The sequence below is a fragment of the Linepithema humile genome, chromosome 3 (genome assembly GCF_040581485.1).
Source record: "Linepithema humile isolate Giens D197 chromosome 3, Lhum_UNIL_v1.0, whole genome shotgun sequence".
Taxonomy (NCBI): Eukaryota; Metazoa; Arthropoda; class Insecta; order Hymenoptera; family Formicidae; genus Linepithema; species Linepithema humile.
In genome coordinates, this window is record NC_090130.1 from 30,526,442 (window position 1) to 30,542,282 (window position 15,841).

General features: G+C 32.5%; 2 long non-coding RNA genes across 3 annotated transcripts; both read left to right on the forward strand.

Moving 5' to 3' along the window:
- Positions 1-3,713: 3,713 nt before the first annotated feature.
- Positions 3,714-4,499, forward strand: LOC136998778 (uncharacterized). 2 transcript variants are annotated; one of them, XR_010889322.1, is made up of 2 exons: positions 3,714-4,112; positions 4,458-4,499. It is a non-coding gene; the product is annotated as an uncharacterized lncRNA (long non-coding RNA). The 2 variants fall into 2 exon arrangements; XR_010889321.1 differs by having other exon boundaries at positions 3,714-4,077.
- A 6,880-nt stretch (positions 4,500-11,379) lies between these two features.
- On the forward strand, positions 11,380-12,617 carry LOC136998841 (uncharacterized). The gene is made up of 2 exons (XR_010889377.1): positions 11,380-11,537; positions 11,626-12,617. It is a non-coding gene; the product is annotated as an uncharacterized lncRNA (long non-coding RNA).
- The last annotated feature ends 3,224 nt before the right edge of the window (positions 12,618-15,841 follow it).

A 15,841-nucleotide genomic window follows, 5' to 3' on the forward strand; every position in this document is an offset into this window, starting at 1 on the left:
GAATCCTACTTGTGGCTCATCTGAGCAAAATGTAGACGACCGAAAACATAGACATAGGAATATAGAGACCGAGTACAACATACAAGATAGGCGAGGGGAGTGAAGCCGAAGTGCGGGGAGTAACTGTGCCTAATTTTCATTGGCTATGGCTATGCGCATACTCAGTACCGCTTTACTTCAAATGGTTTCAAGTCGTTTGACGCACTATTTCGGAATCAATCAAGTATATCAAAAGTAACTTAACATTGCAAAGAGTTAAATATAAAGAAAGTTTAAAAAAAAAGTTATTCCTATTTATTTTGATTTTTCTATAAGCCCGAACGCGAAATGTTTATTTCTTAGCAATTGAGAAATTCGACTTACATCAATCTTGACAAATAAGAGTATATTAATATATTTAATATATTTTTTTAATATATTATTGTAATATATTTCTATTTATATACATAATTATATTTCTTATATATATATATTATATATATTTTTATTAATATAAAAGACATGTAAAATATATGTAAATTACATATAAAGATCAACACATAAATAAAGTTATTACACTTAAAGAAAGTTACAACCATTATATATGCAATTATTTATTATTTTTATTATGTTATTACAAAATAATTATGTTATAGGTATAGAATTATAATTAATACAAAAATATAAAAGAAACTTATATATTATATATTTATTATATTATATTTATAAAACTATTATATATTTATTGTCCTCTAAATAATGTAAGTTTGTTTAAAAAGTGCCGTTGACTATTTGATTTTTGTTTATCTATATTATTTAAAGTTATATAATGTAGTCAAATTTTGACATATTTTTGAACAAAGGTTCGAGTTAAATGAACAGCATGGTTTTTCATGCCAAACTGGTCATGTATGTGTTCATTCAAATCAGGGAATAAATTAGTATATATAAATTGTTGTAAAATTTGATTTGTTAAATAATTTCCATTAAATTTTTGTTTTATAAATGTTTTACTTTCATGAATAACACAACGAATTTTTGCTTCACATTTACGAGCAATTCTTATAACTTCATCAGAAGGTTGTGTTAGCCGTCCATAACTTTTTATATCTATTAAATTATTTTTTTTCGTTTGTGCTACTAGTACGGTCAAACAATTTTCGCATAATAAAGTTTTTTTTAATTGTCTTACAATATAGTGCTATTCTTTGGAAAACTAAAAAATACACAATAAAATATTTTAAACAACTATCATAAACATCAACTAATATTAAAGTTTCTTTAAACTTTAAATAAATACAAAATCTATATACTTAACCTATGAAATGTAACTTTTGGAATATTAAGTTTTTTCCAATTTTGGCAGTCTGAACGATTTTTGCAATTTGGCACGTAACACTGCACCATTTTAATTTAATAAATAGTCCTATACTTTTAATTGTATTTCTATTATTTTTATATTTTTGTATTTTCACTGATTCTTGCAAGATACATTAGCGTTCTTTATAGCTGAATTGGTTGAGTTTATCTATTTCCTTCCACACACTGGAAGTCGCACGATACTTACATCGCGCTTGCGCAAACTAATAGCCAATCAAATTTAGGCACACTTTATCTCGTCGCACCGTCTCGCAGTAGCTTCCCCCCCGCAACGATATGCTCGGTCTCTATATTCCTATGTCTATGACCGAAAATCATACTGAAGTTGGTTTCCAATCGTACCAACTCAAAAAAGCAAATCACTCATCAGAATATTTGCATATAAAAAGCAAAGATATTTCTATAAAAAATAAAATTCTAAACAGAATAACAATTCGGGTTACCTCAGATCGGATGAAAGTTTGTTTTATAGGCTAGGTACTGAAATTATTACCGGTTTTAAAGTCAACGGTACCAATATAACAACACTAAAATTGTACTTAGTGTAGACGAACGAAAGTGGTCGGATGAGCCACAAGTAGGATTATCCTTCGGTGTAGATAGGGCATTAGATCGTATAGACTACCACGTTGAAATTTCTTAAATCAAAACTCGGAATTAGTTGCACATCCCGAGCAGAGATAAGCCGAGAGCACAAGCTTTTACATAAAGCATAACGCATAAGCATAAGGAAATTGATTGGTCTATATATAAGCATAAGCAAATGCATAAGGAAATGGACCAATCAATTTCCTTATGCTTATGCGTTATGCTTTATGCAAAAGTCTGTGCTCCGGCCAAAAGCCGAGAGCACAAGCTTTTACATAAAGCATAACGCATAAGCATAAGGAAATTGATTGGTCTATATATAAGCATAAGCAAATGCATAAGGAAATGGACCAATCAATTTCCTTATGCTTATGCGTTATGCTTTATGCAAAAGTCTGTGCTCCGGCCATAATCCTTTTTTCCTTTAAGTTTTATTTCACAAAATAGTGAATAAAGTGTAAGAGCTAGATAGTGTTTGTATATGATTTTTGTAATATTTTTATTATTTTTTATGTACTTGTTAAATTATTTTGCTTAAAATATTTTAAGGTTATGTTCGTAAACTTGCATTATAATTGCCTCTCATCTCTTTGGTTCTTGGTTAAATATATAATACATTTTTGTAATTATTTTTTAAACAATGTCTTAAAAAGATGATTTAACATAAAACTGTTTTCAGTTCGCAGTATCGTTCCTTTGAAGTTCTCTAGCTCAGGCTTCTAGAACTTTATTTTATATTGTAAGTTTTATGTAAATATTTTTACGCTTACAGTCGTAATTTTGAAATAAAAATATCAATTAATAAGAAATTGACTGATTAATTAACCTAATCTAAATTATCCTATACAATATATGAACGCGCGCGCGTTTCAGCACTAGCTGTGTAAATGTGTGCATGTATATGTGATCTACTGCACCATTCCCATTTTTATCCTATCTTGATACTGTCTTTAAACTATAGACCTTTTTGCGAAATTCTATGGAAGATGGTACCGCAGACATACGATGATTCCTAGAACGTACTACGTACATCGCAGTATATTTGAGAATGTTCTGAAAATATTACAATTATACTTTTGCGATATTCTCAGATTGTTCTCAGTATCTACATGTGCTGTTAGAGATCGGAGGCATCCGTTTGCTCTTTCACCTTGAAAATCTATAGGGTGTTTACGATAATTCAAGTTCGAGTTAGTTTCACTAGGACCGACAATGAGATATACATAACCATCTAGAACCTTTATGATTCATGACAACTCGACGCTGTCTTGTATTGCTTGAGTTAAATTCATTGAATTTGTTGAGTTTAATAAATATAATTATATACATATATATATAATTATATCTATTAAAGAGGTATACCAACATACATACCAACATTATTTGTTTCTTTCATAGACTGATTTGCAGTTGACATTTTTTTATTACAATAAAATTTGCTCTATAAACTCAACAAATTCAATTAATTTAACTCAAGCAATACAAGACAGCGTCGAGTTGTCATAAATCATAAAGATTCTAGATGGTTTGTCTATTTCATTTTTCGGTCCTAGTGAAACTAACTCAAACTTGAATTATCGTAAACACCCATAATATTCGTCATGTATACGTATAGATTTTCTAGGTAAAAGAGCAAACGGATGTCTCTGATTTGCAATGCCGAACACAGCTTGACTTCTCATATGTTTTCATATTACCAATGCTTTTCAAAACATTTTCAGGTCACGAATTAAGAAATAGATGGACCGAGTCTAAAGTCCTAGTTTAGGCGAGAGGGGATGGTAATTCAAGCGTGCGGGGGGGACTGCTTTCCGCCATATTGATGTAGCGATTCTCACACAGAGATTCTGTGTCTGTGACATGGTTACACTCGTGTAGTGGTGCCACTAGACCACGAAGTAAAAGTAAGGAGACGTAACTAGATAGCGTATAGAGAAAAAAGTTGGTCACGAAAAATGTTCCACGAAGGAGGAGGTTTGCCGAATGGAATAACTTGCAACATTTCGTCGCCATCTTAAATCTGTTCTTTTTTAGCTGTACCATGAGGAACATGAACTGAACTGACTGCACTAAGAGCAAGAGCAAGTAAAAAGCTTACTTTGTGCTTGTGAAATATTCGTATGCAACGTGGTATGCAAATAATTTTAATTAAACATTTATATAAGGTATATATTTCAAGATTATAAATTTTAAAGTAAATGTAGTTTAACATTTAACATTTTATTTTTAATTGTTTTGCAGAAAATTAGAATTTATTGTAGTATTAACTTTTAATTTTTATAACCTAAAATTGTTGCATGTTAAATCAATTAATATTTCGCTATAAGCAATATCTTTTAATCTATCTATCTATTTATCTATCTATTAATAAATCAGCATAGATATATTTTCTAAGTATGTCCAAATATTAATATAAATAATTTTTAGCAATATATTAATATTTTCATTTTTTTATTTATAAGATAATTTAACTGCATTTTATTTTTAAATATTTTTAATTTTTATTATAGATATAATAAATTCTGAAGTAATGGCCTGTTGTGTCAAAGGTTGCAATTCAAGGGGAGATAAAAAAGGATCAGAAAAAAGAAGTTTATATTCTTTATATTCTTTATGTTCTTTAAAAATTTGTAACATTTTTTTTATTTTTTAAAAATTTATTTGTTTATTTCAATTTCATACTTACGTTCCATGCTTTTCTAATCCTTATAACCTTTTCTCTCACTGTGGTCTCATCTGTCATTGACAATTTAAAGATGGCGATGAAATGTTGCAAGTTATTCCACTCGGCAAACCTCCTCCTTCACGGAACATTTTTCGTGACCACTTTCAATCTATGTAGTTACGTCTCCTTACTTTTACTTCGTGCACTAGACATAACGAGTGACAAGCGTAAAGAGGTTAGGCGGTTTTATTATTGTTGTACTATAAATTTTATAAAATACTTTAACTTTTATTACTCTGAGGCTCTGCATACAGTAGACAAAATATTAGAAATAGCAATAAACATTTAATATTAAAAAGAGAAATTATTTTACATCTAACAAGAGAATAAAATATATTAATTAGTTCCAATTCTTATTTCTTAATTCATGCATTAATTTTTTCTATTCTTTTTATTTTTAAAATAAATAATTCCAATTTCTTATTTCTAATATTTAATAATTATTAAAAATTATAGATGTATCAGGCTCTGATGATTGTTAAAATCAATAATATTCGATAGGAGCGTAAAGAGCCAACAGCCGGATATTCGTGCGAAGGTTATCGTATATTAGTTTATAACAATTAAACATTTACATTAAAAACAAACGTTTCAGCCTGTCATCAGGCCTTTATCAGTATTATTACAGAAACCAATAAACCGCAACGCATTAATTAAATACAAAATAAGAAGCAAATTAACCGAAGAGTAGTTCAACCACGTCAGAACTGTAATAAAAAAAAGAACCAAATAAGAATTCGTGTTACAAAATGAGCGCAAACCGAAGAAAGAAATAATTTTTGCGTACTTGTAGTAAAGCACTTGTAGAAAGCTCATCCACCCAAGATGGAACGAGGTAGGAGAGAAATCTTAGGCCGGTATTCATAGTCCGTTTTTATATTTAAGATTGTCTTAAGCACGGACTTATATTCGCTCTCTTCGTCACACATAGATTGTGTCTGACGAAGAGAGCGAATATAAGTTTGTGCTTAAGACGATCTTGAATATAAGAACGGACTATGAATACCGCCCTTAGATCCATATTATATGATGGTTGAAATCTTATAGCGTTTTCGAGTAAACGTGGTTTGAACGACCCAAGATTGGTTAATGACGTCATTGCAACCTCTCTACCAATGAATGACTTGCATTCATAGTAAAATAGTGATTGATCAACCCTAGATCGTTCAAACCCCGTTTACTCGAAAACGCTATTAATGTACGCAATAGAATAGAATAACGACAATATTCAAGTGATGAAGGAATAGTGAGAGGGTGGTGGGGGAGGGGGGACGGAAAGAATAAGGAGTATGGAGGGGAAGGTATAAGTACCTAGGAGGGGATGAAAGAAATTAATATATGAAAAGGAAACAATACAATTATAAAGGGGGAAACAAATTAATAATGGGGAGATAAGAATCTGGTAACCGTTCGGTGTCATTTTGATTGTTTAAGCTTGCACGTTGTCTTTTTATAAACACCATTTCGGATATCATTCTCTTTCCATAAGAAGGTTCCCCGTTCAAAATCCTCACATTGTCCCAGTCAAAATCGTGAGGAAAATCTATTTTATGTTTAGAAATAACAAAGGGGGAACAGCTCTTTTTTATGTCGTTCTTGTGTTCTTTGATTCTGGTATTAAGTTGTCTTTTTGTCTGTCCCACGTAAGTTTTCTCACAATCTCGACACGAAATCATGTATACGACCTGACAATGAGAAAATTTATTCAACTTGTCTTTGCCCGTTCTTATAAATTGTGTTAGGTTGTTAGAAATTGAACACGATAATTTTAAGTTGAAGCTTCTGGCTATGGAGTTGAAGTCTTTGTAAACCGATGGAATGTACGGAATAGTAAAAAAAGTCTTGAAGTCATTATTGTCACAATTATTGTTTAAACTGTAACGATGCAGCCCGCAAGCTGCATCGTTACGGCTACGGACCGTCCATCGTCCGTAGCCCATCAAGGGCGCATCGAGCGCCGATAAACTTCTTATCAAAACAACGGCGGTTAATCGCCGAAAACCCCCCACACCCGACCGTTCCGAAAATTCCGTTTTGTGGGGAACTCGCCGCCAAAACCACCAATGCTTGCCGATTTGAAGCCATTTGGCTGCCAGCCGGGTATAAAAGAGGCCCGGCTGTACGTCTTCTCACCAGATCCTGTTTGCTGCTAGCCAGCGAACAATCCTGCTGCGAGCGTTCTCGTAGTCCGACCGAGAGTACTCGGATTCTATGCCTTATTCCAGGTACACGAGCGTTCTCGATACCGTTGCTATCTCCGATACGAGCATTCTCGTATACCCGTCGAGCGTACTCGGCTTCTCCGAGCATCGATCTTCGTATACAGGACATTCCCTCATACTTAGTCGAGTCGCCGCTCTAAATCCGCCTTCGTACGAGCGTTCTCGTACGTCCGCCGACCAGATTCGGTCTCAAAGCCTCTAGTGCGAGCATTCTCGTACTCCCGTCGAGCGTACTCGACGACTTGTTCCTAATTTCGCGTTGCCACGCACCGGGATTCATCCGCAGAATCCATCCGGCGGGCAAACTACGTCGACCAATCCGCGCCGTCGAGCGCCCGTCACGATCTACGATCAAACGGACTCATGATACCGTCACGAACGCACTCACCAACGAGCGTTGCGTTGTACCAACCGTTGCGACACGATCGCCCGCGCTTGCGCTCTCTCTGATCGCATCGAGACGTCTCACGTCGAGCTTTCATAATTCGTTTACCGTTGCTTTAAATAATTATTTTACCGTTTGCCTAAATAATTATTTCACCATCGCCTTCATATTTATTTCACCGTCGCTCTTGTATTTATTTCACGCCGCTTTAATCACTATTTCGCCGTTCGCCTAAATAATTGTCTCACCGTTGCCGATACTTCGGATTTATTTTACGCCGCTTTCAATAATTATTTCTCACCGTTCGCTCAAATAATTATTTCACTATTTCCGATACTTCATCTTTATTTCACGTCGCTTTGTGTTTATTTCACGTCGCTTCAATAACTATTTCGCTATTGCTTACTAATTGTTTCACCGTCGCTTATACCAATCTCACCGATACTTGTACGATTATTTCACGCCGCTTTAAAGAATTATTTCACCGTTGCTAATAATTATTTCACCATTGTTAATATACCGATTGCACCGATACTTTGCTATTTAACTCACACTTCTTGTATACTCTTTCGAATTCGCTTCGCACACGCTTCGCATGTACACACGAGCATTGAAGCAGATCATTTGAAGTAAATCATTTCAACATCTTACTTAATAAACGTTGTTTCTTTACGTTATTATAAACAAGCATTTATTTTATTGATACACCCCCAACCGACCGAACCCGGATTCCGGCGAGCTACTCCGCGTCCGCCGAAGCTCACACGGTTTCAAAACAATTACTAGTTAAATTAATGTCACTTGATTTTTTATGGATTAAAAACTTAAGCCTATTATGTATAGTCGAAAAAATAAAATTGATAGGAAAACAGTTATTTAGTAGGATATTAATTGCCATTGTAAAATTCTTGTTGTGAAATTCAAGATGGGAAAGTAAAAAAATTCTATCGGTTAAACTTATAATAGTCCCTTTTTTGTGCGATATCGGATGGTGGGAATGATAATTTAATAGTCTACCTGAAGAAGTAAGTTTCTGGAACCAGTCAAATGTGATTGTGTTATTTTTCACGATCAAAGTTAAGTCGAGGAAGTTAATGCGATTGTCCAAACCAACTTCCACAGTAAACTTTAGTCTCTCATTGACAACATCAACGAAAAATGGTTTATCAATCTAACTTCTGTTGAATTTCCTAAAGAAGTCAAACTCCTTTTACAACTGGGGGACAGATTTGGAATGCCTATCACTCCCGCCAACAAAGATAATACTTCTACACTCTTGATTAAGAGTATAGAAAAAAAGCTAGACGAGTTTGATGAGGAGACTTCTTCTGCGATCAGAAACAAATGCATCCAAGTGATGGAGAGATTTTACAAAAAGGAACCTGCTTATGATGCTAATGACAAAAAATTAATCTCTTGGTGGTCATCTACCAAACGTTTTTTGAGATCTAACTCTGACATCATCATCACCAGAGCAGACAAAAGAAATACCACTGTAGCCCTCGACAAGAAGTAATATATTAATGATTTAGAAACAATGTTTGGTGATTCGGATACATACTCTCTACACAGCAAAGATCCATGCAAAATCTTAACACGCAATTTGCGTGAATTATTAATGAGGTGGAAGAGAAACAATTTTATTGAGGACAATATTTATAAACGTTTAATGACAAGTGATGGTGTCCTTCCTAGAGCCTATGGGTTACCAAAAATCCACAAACCTGGTTGCCCACTTAGAATAATAGTTTCTTCCATCAACAGCCCTTTATATGCCCTTTCGGTTTATTTTCATAAAATTATTCAAAAAAGTTTACCTCCTCCAGATAGCCACATTGAACATAGTTTCGATTTTGTTGATAAATTGAATGGATTTGTTATTGGGGACGAATTTAAAATTATATCTTTAGATGTGATAGCTATGTTTACGAATATCCCCATAGAATTAGCTATTGACAGTATTTCCAATAGATGGGTTTCAATTTCCCCTAATACCTCCATCCCTCTTAACGAATTTTTGAAGAGTATCCGCTTGATACTGGGTTCCACTTTTTTTAATTTTAATAACAAAATTTACAAACAAACTTATGGCACCCCCATGGACTCCCCGTTATCTCCATTGATTGCTGACCTGATACTACAAGACCTGGAAATCAGTGCGTTAGATAGACTGCCTTTTAGGTTGCCTTTTTATTACCGTTATGTGGACGATATTATTTTAGCTGCACCTAACAATTCCATAAATTTTATCAGTGACGTTTTTAATTCCTACCATGAGAGACTAAAGTTTACTGTGGAAGTTGGTTTGGACAATCGCATTAACTTCCTCGACTTAACTTTGATCGTGAAAAATAACACAATCACATTTGACTGGTTCCAGAAACTTACTTCTTAAGGTAGACTATTAAATTATCATTCCCACCATCCGATATCGCACAAAAAAGGGACTATTATAAGTTTAACCGATAGAATTTTTTTACTTTCCCATCCTGAATTTCACAACAAAAATTTTACAATGGCAATTAATATTCTACTAAATAATTGTTTTCCTATCAATTTTATTTTTTCGACTATACATAATAGGCTTAAGTTTTTAATCCATAAAAAATCAAGTGATATTAATTTAACTAGTAATTGTTTAAACAATAATTGTGACAATAATGACTTCAAGACTTTTTTTACTATTCCGTACATTCCATCGATTTACAAAGACTTCAACTCCATAGCCAGAAGCTTCAACTTAAAATTATCGTGTTCAATTTCTAACAACCTAACACAATTTATAAGGACGGGCAAAGACAAGTTGAATAAATTTTCTCATTGTCAGGTCGTATACATGATTTCGTGTCGAGATTGTGAGAAAACTTACGTGGGACAGACAAAAAGACAACTTAATACCAGAATCAAAGAACACAAGAACGACATAAAAAAGAGCTGTTCCCCCTTTGTTATTTCTAAACATAAAATAGATTTTCCTCACGATTTTGACTGGGACAATGTGAGGATTTTGAACGGGGAATCTTCTTATGGAAAGAGAATGATATCCGAAATGGTGTTTATAAAAAGACAACGTGCAAGCTTAAACAATCAAAATGACACCGAACGGTTACCAGATTCTTATCTCCCCATTATTAATTTGTTTCCCCTTTATAATTGTATTGTTTCCTTTTCATATATTAATTTCTTTCATCCCCTCCTAGGTACTTATACCTTCCCCTCCATACTCCTTATTCTTTCCGTCCCCCCTCCCCCACCGCCCTCTCACTATTCCTTCATCACTTGAATCATTGAGTAAAAAGAAACAGGAGGGAGCGTTTGGTCGTAAAAGTGCGGACGGAAGTGACTATATAAAGGGTGCGTTCCACTTAACGCCCGCAACGCTCCTAGGATCATTTTATCCTTGTTTTTCATCGAAAGTTAAACGAGGATAAAATGATTCTAGGAGCGTTGCGGGCGTTAAGTGGAACGCACCCAAAGTGGTCGCTCAAGATGGCCGCTCAAGGGCGCCAATATTGAATGACTTGTTATGTTTAATTAGGAAATAATGTACAATTTAAAGAAAATAACTATAATATGCAACAATAATACCAAATTTTAATGGCGTTTTTCATTGGGGTTGCACTCGTGCAGTATTTCCATAAGAGCAATGTTAAAATCTAAAATCTAAATTTATATTAAATCCTTCGTCCTTACAAAAATTTATCCATGCATTTCTTTGATCCGGATTTTTCGGAAACCTGTTTGTGAGTGAAAATTATTTAGTAATTATTGTGAATCTACAATTTCACAATGCTATACATATGATTATAATCTCCAAAATAAAAATCTCATTATTGTTGATAATACTAACCGATGAAACGTTATTCCATGATTTCGAGCTGCTGCTGTTATGCCACAAGCTCTACAGTATACCATTTTGATCGTTTATTTCCATACACTGTTGCATAAAAGACTATACACTGCATTTTAATGCGTACGGCGTACGGTATGCCGCTTGCCGCTATGCTCGAGCATTCCCTCTCACTTTCAAAAAGTGGTCGCTCAAGATGGCTGCCATGACGTACATCCGTCCGCGGATTTGCTTAGTCCTGGCTAGTATATGCTCTCCTCCTGTTTCTTTTTACTCAATGACTTGAATATTGTCGTTATTCTATTGCGTACATTAAGATTTCAACCATCATATAATATGGATCTAAGATTTCTCTCCTACCTCGTTCCATCTTGGGTGGATGAGCTTTCTACAAGCGCTTTACTACAAGTATGTAAAAATTATTTCTTTCTTCGGTTTGTGCTCATTTTGTAACACGAATTCTCATTTTCTCATTTGGTTCTTTTTTTTATTACAGTTCTAACGTGGTTGAACTACTCTTCGGTTAATTTACTTCTTATTTTGTATTTAATTAATGCGTTGCGGTTTATTGGTTTCTGTAATAATACTGATGAAGGCCTGATGACAGGCTAAAACGTTTGTTTTTAATGTAAATGTTTAATTGATATAAACTAATATACGATAACCTTCGCACGAATATCCGGCTGTTGGCTCCTTACGCTCCTATCGAATATTATTAATAATTATTCCTATTTCTATTTCCTATTTTGTTTATTGTGCGCAGGATCTGACTTTCATTTCTCACACATACGCAAATAGTGAGTTCTATAGGTACGTTCCACTTGGCGATCGCAACGCTTGTGGAATCATTTTATCTTTGTTTTTCATCGAAAGTTAAAGAATGATAGATAATGTTCACGAGCGTTGCGATCACCAAGTGGAACTCAGCCTATGTGTGGTGATTACTAAACAAGTATGGCGGCCCCCCCCCCCCCCCCCCCGCCGCAAACGTGCTCCCACGGTACCAAGATCTATAAAGAAGGTTACCTCATGCGCAAAGAGGGACAAGCGGTAAGAGGGGCAAATACAGAGAGGGACTAGAGTCCTTATATATAGAGGCTTCGTTCCGTAAAGAGCATATACGCGCATGTATCTACAGTATACGTAACGTATACTGTAGATACATGCGCGCATATGCTCTTTATGGAACGCAGCCAGAGTCTGGCCACGCTTGTGCTTATTTTTATTGGTCGAAACAAAGTTTGGAAAAACATGGCGGAACCAATAGGAATTTTTATAGAAAGTATAATAATTTGAAAAGAAATAGAACAAGAAAATTAATAACAATTAATATTATTCTTTTCTAGAAATTTTTAATTGAAAAATAAAGAAAAATTAACTAATAATACTTAAAATCATATCATTACAGTACATATTATTATTACTTATATATTCAGTATCACAATAATGTTTGTATCACAATAATAAATAAAACTCATTTAAATAAAACTTATTATAAATAAAACTCATTGTAAATAAAACTATTAAAAACAATGTAAGGTTAGAATTACAATTTTTATGACAAATCCTATTTCTTTATAATATCATTATTCTTAGATATTTTATTTTAGAAACCATATACCAAATAATTGTACTTACTTTTATAGGCTTCACTCTGCTTTTATTAATACTATCAATTTGTAATCGAATAAGGTGTAGTCAATGGACTTGTTCGTTTTAGCTGCACTGGGGCAGCTCTGGGTCTGCTCTAAACAAGATAATACAGGACAAACTATTTATCTGTCCTGTATTATCCTGTGTAGAGCAGAACCAGAGCAGCCCCAGTGTAGCTAAAACGAACAAGCCCAATGAAAGTTTTATTCCATAAATATGGTAAACACAAGATGCGTCTATGCATATATCGCCGCCATGTTTTTTCAAAACTAATCGAGTGGCCAGACTCTATATATAGGGACTCTAATAGCGTTTTCGAGTAAACGGGGTTTGAACGATCTAGGGTTGATCAATCACTATTTTACTATAAATGCAAGTCTTTCATTGGTGGAGAGGTTGCAATGACGTCATTAACCAATCTTGGGTCGTTCAAACCCCGTTTACTCGAAAACGCTATAAGAGGGACGAGCGGCAAGAGAGGCAATGATGATCTCATCGACGAACAATAGTTGTCTCTCTCGCACGCTTTAGTGTTTTCTCTCTCGCTCCTTTAATATAGAAATGCTTTGAGTTTTTATCGAAAAAATACTTTTATTTTGTAAAATATTGATAGCACTGGAAATTGCGTAATAAAAATTGAAAAGTAAATTAGAAAGGCGCTATAAATTACATATATTGCAAATTATAGCGCTAGATATTTAACGTTTATAATGTTAAATATCGCTGCAACAGATGCATTTGTGATACAAATTGCTTTGTACTCGTATTTAGACTGTAATATCAATGAAAATAAAATATAATTTGGGGATATACACAAAAAACATCATTTGTAAAGTAGTAAAATAAAAGAAAAAATAGTACATATTTAAAAATTATTTTTAAAATAATATTTACTGTTTATATGCATTATTTACAAAAGAAATACTATAAAAAAATTTATTTTTTATATTTAATTGTGAAAACCTCAAAAATTGTCAAGAAATTGTAACTGAAATTTAAATGTAAGTACAATTCTAGGATAATATAAAAAGCATCATACACAAATTTATTATGATATAAACTTAAATAATGAAATTGTAATATATCTTTCAACATTGCAAATGTGAATATTTATATGATAAAATTTACAAAGTGTTAACAATTTTCAAATATTTGCTAATAAAATATTATTGAAATGTTTCTGTTGAAATCTTAAAATAATTCTTTAAAACAAATATGATGGAGTATATATTAGGGATCATTAAATATGCGGCAACATTGTGATTATAAAATTTTATAAGTATTTATAATAAAAATTAAGTATAATAAATATAATAAGTATATAAGTATAATAATAAAATTTTTATAAGTATCTATAATAATAAAAATACATATATGTTGTATTAATCTGTTAATATAAAAAAATTATTAATTAATTTAACGCAAATAAATTTCTTTATATTAACAGATTAATACAACATATATGTATTTTTATTATTTTAGATACTTATAAAAATTTTATTATTATACTTATATACTTATTATATTTATTATACTTAATTTTTATTATAGATACTTATAAAATTTTATAATCACAATGTTGCCGCATATTTAATGATCCCTAATATATACCCCATCATATTTGTTTTAAAGAATTATTTTAAGATTTTAACAGAAACATTTCAATAATATTTTATTAGCAAATATTTGAAAATTGTTAACACTTTGTAAATTTTATCATATAAATATTCACATTTGCAATGTTGAAAGATATATTACAATTTCATTATTTAAGTTTATATCATAATAAATTTGTGTATGATGCTTTTTATATTATCCTAGAATTGTACTTACATTTGAATTTCAGTTACAATTTCTTGACAATTTTTGAGGTTTTCACAATTAAATATAAAAAATAAATTTCTTTATAGTATTTCTTTTGTAAATAATGCATATAAACAGTAAATATTATTTTAAAAATAATTTTTAAATATGTACTATTTTTTCTTTTATTTTACTACTTTACAAATGATGTTTTTTGTGTATATCCCCAAATTATATTTTATTTTCATTGATATTACAGTCTAAATACGAGTACAAAGCAATTTGTATTACAAATGCATCTGTTGCAGCGATATTTAACATTATAAACGTTAAATATCTAGCGCCATAATTTGCAATATATGTAATTTATAGCGCCTTTCTAATTTACTTTTCAATTTTTATTACGCAATTTCCAGTGCTTTCAATATTTTACAAAATAAAAGTATTTTTTCGATAAAAATTCAAAGCATTTCTATATTAAAGGAGCGAGAGAGAAAATACTAAAGCGTGCGAGAGAGACAGCTACTGTTTGCCGATGAGATCATTATTGCCCCTCTTGCCGCTCGCCCCGCTCAGCATTTACCTCTCTTGCCGCTCGTTCCTCTTTGCGCATGAGGTATCCTTCTCTCTATAAATCTTGGTTGAAACCCTGGTCTTCTGTTCCTTCACTATCGTCTGGCCACTGGCGACCGAGCCGCCGATAGCTCAGTAGCGTTTTATATTAAAAATAGGCTGGGTTGTTTAGGCATTTTTTAGGAAATCGTAACATTTTCTTCGCTACGTAAATAATGTTTATTTTTATTAATAATTAAATATATATATTACATACATAATAATATAATTAAATATATATATTACATACATAATATATATCGATATATCAGAGCCCTAAAATATTTGAGAGTTAAGCCGAGAGCACAAGCTTTTACATAAAGCATAACGCATAAGCATAAGGAAATTGATTGGTCTATATATAAGCATAAGCAAATGCATAAGGAAATGGACCAATCAATTTCCTTATGCTTATGCGTTATGCTTTATGCAAAAGTCTGTGCTCCGGCCATTACTCGACTAGGGGCCACTTTTTCCAACGTCGGTTAACTTTAACCAACTGGTAACTTTTCAGAATAGCCAACTTAAAACTCGAAACTTATATATGTATATGTCAATCCTAAAATCTCAGTATATTGATAAAAAATGTATAGAAATTGACTGTAAAAAAAGATTTTGCAATACTAACACTATATTATTATATA